The following is a 4,572-nucleotide window of genomic DNA, read 5'->3' on the forward strand; positions in this document are numbered from 1 at the left end:
GTCACTCCTCTCCGGTGAGCTCCTCCTCCCTCCTCTCCGGTGAGCTCCTCCTCCCTCCTCTCCGGTGAGCTCCTCCTCCCTCCTCTCCCCCCATCTCCTCATGGTTTCTCCTTCCTCCTCTCCGATGCTCCGGTGAACTCCTCTCCGGTGACCTCCTCCTCCTCTCCGGCGATGTAGGCGAGCGCCTCTCCGGTCACCTCCTCCCCCTCCTCTCCGGCAAAAGAACACGGCAAAAGAACGTACAAGATCCAAAAATGGGAACAAAATTTGAAATAATATCGTGCAAAAAAATGAGCAAAAAATGGGCAAAAAATCGCGATCCAGATCCAAATTCAAAATTCAAAAATAGCAATGGCACACGGTGGGGATTAGACGGTGCGCCACTACTATTTTCCCGCCTTCAAAATTCAAAAATACTAATGGCGCACCATGGTCTATACTAATGGCGCACCAGTGGCCTGTACTAATGGCGCACCGTGGCCTATACTAATGGCACACTAGTGGTGCGCCATTAGTATACCAGATACTAATGGCGCACCAGTGGTGCGCCATTAGTAAAAATTACTAATGGCGTGCTAGTAATGGCGCACCAGTGATGCGCCATTAGTAGGCAAAACTGGTATGCCATTAGTAGGCCTTTTCCTAGTAGTGCAAGTACCACGGTACCTGGGTGCTTCCTCGTACTGTAAGACTGAAGAAGGTAGAAACAGCATCGCCATCATAGATGAACGGCAAGGAGAGCAGCCGCCGCTGCTCTGGCGAGATGACGGTCGCCGTGTAGATGGCATGCGGTCTCTGCAGAATGCCGCCGAGCAAATTAGCAACTTAGCACGTGCACGCACGTACATGAACCACATACAAAACTGCACACGGTTATGACGGACACGTACAAAAGAAAACAAGAAGCCAGTATAAGGCGGCAAGGAAGATGACGCGGTGTGGATGGCTCGGCTACATAGGAAGTTCATTGTGCTATCGTGTGATTGTTCTGCCCGTGGCTGGGCACATCCGCGCCTGCAAGCTGGGAATCGAGGCGGGGTGGTCTCGTTGTGGTGATAGCCGATGGCAACGGCATGGCCTAGTGATCTGGGCGGTGGGCTTCCCCGGTCGCACCCCTTCACCGACGCGGAAAGCTCCTTGTCACTGGCAACCACCCGGATCTCCAACCCGAGCTCTGTCGTTCCCCGGCGCGGCGCCATCGTGCTCCGCAACAAACATGTTGGCTCCCTTTGTGGGATTTGGTCCCGGCGGCAGGCCGACTCGGTTCATGGTGTCTGCCATGCATGGTCTTCTTCTGCGACGCGCAGCATGGTCTTCTTCCGTGACGCGCGGGCGAGCGCCGAGCGAAGGTAGGCAGTGGGCGCCATGGCATTTGCGAGTCGAGCTCGTGGCGTCGGGGAACGAAGGCGACGAAGGAGATCGGGACGGCGGCGTGCGTTTAGTGGCGGGTTGGGCTGGAGATTGAACGTGGTGGTCGGTGCCCGATCGCTCGAGTCGTCCACGATGGCGCTTGGTGTGTGGCTCGTGGAACGCGTGGAGGGAGTGCTGTGACACCCCCGATTCAATCGTACACTAATCATGCACGCAAATGTGTACGATCAAGATCAGGGACTCACGAGAAGATATCACAACACAACTCTAAAACATAAATAAGTCATACAAGCATCATAATACAAGCCAGGAGCCTCGAGGGCTCGAATACAAGTGCTCGATCATAGACGAGTCAGCGGAAGCAACAATATCTGAGTACAGACATAAGTTAAACAAGTTTGCCTTAAGAAGGCTAGCACAAACTGGGATACAGATCGAAAGAGGCGCAGGCCTCCTGCCTGGGATCCTCCTAAACTACTCCTGGTCGTCGTCAGCAGCCTGCACGTAGTAGTAGGCACCTCCAGTGTACTAGTCGTCGTCGACGGTGGCGTCTGGCTCCTGGACTCCAGCATCTGGTTGCGACAACCAGAAAGAAAGGAAATGGGGAAAAAGGGAGGGAGAAAGCAACCGTGAGTACTCATCCAAAGTACTCGCAAGCAAGGAACTACACTACATATGCATGGGTATATGTGTAAGGAGGCCATATCAGTGGACTGAACTGCAGAATGCCAGAATAAGAGGGGGATAGCTAGTTCTATCGAAGACTACGCTTCTGGCAGCCTCCGTCTTGCAGCATGTAGAAGAGAGTAGATTGAAGTCCTCCAAGTAGCATCTCCAAGTAGCATCTCCAAGTAGCATCGCATAGCATAATCCTACCCGGCGATCCTCCCCTCGTCGCCCTGTGGAAAAGCGATCACCGGGTTGTCTGTGGAACTTGGAAGGGTGTGTTTTATTAAGTATCCGGTTCTAGTTGTCATAAGGTCAAGGTACAACTCCGGGTCGTCCTTTTACCGAGGGACACGGCTATTCGAATAGATAAACTTCCCTGCAGGGGTGCACCACATAACCCAACACGCTCGATCCCATTTGGCCGGACACACTTTCCTGGGTCATGCCCGGCCTCGGAAGATCAACACGTCGCAGCCCCACCTAGGCACAACAGAGAGGTCAACACGTCGGTCTAAATCCTATGCGCGCAGGGGTCTAGGCCCATCGCCCATTGCACACCTGCACGTTGCGTACGCGGCCGGTGAGCAGACCTAGCAACCTCCATTAAAAAGGAAGTTGCGTTAACGCAGTCCAACCCGGCGCGCGCCGCTCCGTCGCTGACGTCAAGAAGGCTTCAGCTGATACCACGACGTCGGGATACCCATAACTACTCCCGCGTAGATGGTTAGTGCGTATAGACCAAATGGCCAGACTCAGATCAAATACCAAGATCTCATTAAGCGTGTTATTATGAAGCAACCGCGAACGCCGACCAGGGCCAGGCCCACCTGTCTCCTAGGTGGTCTCAACCTGCCCTGTCGCTCCGCCACAAAGTAACAGTCGGGGGCCGTCGGGAACCCAGGCCCACCTCTACCGGGATGGAGCCACCTGTCCTTTCAGCCCCCACATCGGGATCACTTGCGGGTACTCAACGAGCTGACCCGACTTTAGTCACCATCTATATAATATGTATGTATGTATAGTATATACCCGTGATCACCTCCCGAGTGATCACGGCCCAATAGTATAGCAAGGCAGACTGACAAGAATGTAGGGCCAATGATGATAAACTAGCATCCTATACTAAGCATTTAGGATGCAGGTAAGGTATCAACAGATGTAGCAACAATGTCAGGCTATGCATCAGAATAGGATCAACGGAAAGCAGTAACATGCTACACTACTCTAATGCAAGCAGTATAGAGGAGAATAGGCGATATCTGGTGATCAAGGGGGGGGCTTGCCTGGTTGCTCAGGCAAGGAGGGGTCGTCGGTGACGTAGTCGACCACAGGGGCATCAGCATCGGTCTCGGAGTCTACCAGAAAGGAGTAACGGAGGGGGAACACAATAAATAACAGAGCAATCAAATGTAATACAGAGCAAGACGCGGCAATACGTTGTGCTAGGGGTGACCTAACGTAGGGATAGGCGATACCGGTGAAGGGGGAAACATCCGGGAAAGTATTCTCGGTGTTCCGCATTTTCGGACAAAGGAACCGGAGGGGGAAAGTTGCGTGTTCGGTATGCTAGGGGTGTGTGGCGGACGAACGGGCTGCGTATCTGGATTTGTCTCGTCGTTCTGAGCAACTTTCATGTACAAAGTTTTTTATCTGAGCTACGGTTTATTTTATATTAATTTTAAAAGATTTAAATCATTTTTAAGATTTGCTTAATTATTTTAAAACAACATTATCCAGAACAGTGTTTGCTGATGTCATCATGACGTCAGCAGTCAACAGAGGTGTTGACTGGTCAACTGACGTGTGGGTCCCGTATGTCATTGACTGCTAATTAACCTAACAGATTAATTAACTAAACTAGGTAATTAGGTTAATCTAATCAGGATTAATTAAGTTAATTAATTCTTTAATTAATTAACTAATTAATATTTTATTTATTATATATATATATTTATTAAATCCTCTTTTTTTGTTCTCAGGGGCGTGGGCCCCGTTTGTCATTGGCCCAGAGGCCATAGCGGGCACAAGCGCTAACGGGCACAGCCCGAACGGGCGCTAGCCCGCGGGGGCGCACCCAACCAGGCAACAAGGGGCGGCTGGTGGGCGCGGGCACCAGCACGCCGGCGTTGAGCTCCGGCGGCTGCGACCGGGCGGAGCATGGGGAGGGCCGCGGCTGCCGACATGCAGCAGGGCGGCCAGAGGCGGACGACGTGAGCGCGAGGCCGCAACGAGAGGGGCGGAGGCTCCTCGGTGCGACACAGGGCGAGTGGGGAGGAGTAACGCGTGCGGGCGCGACGAACTGGTGCGGGAGCTCGCACCCGACGCCATGAGAGGCGAGGGTGAGCGCGCCTGGGGGCCTCGGTGGTCGCAAGCGGAGGCGGCTGGGGACGTGTCGGCCACGGCAGACGAGGTGCGCGGGAGCAACGGCCGTCAGGGCGGTGCGTGTGGTGAGCGCGGACGGGGCGAGGAGCAACGGGTCGGCACGGCGACGGGCGCGACCGAGCGGCCGAGCGCGCGCACTAGGCGGCCAGG

This window comes from Triticum dicoccoides, chromosome 3B (genome assembly GCF_002162155.2).
Source record: "Triticum dicoccoides isolate Atlit2015 ecotype Zavitan chromosome 3B, WEW_v2.0, whole genome shotgun sequence".
NCBI lineage: Eukaryota > Viridiplantae > Streptophyta > Magnoliopsida > Poales > Poaceae > Triticum > Triticum dicoccoides.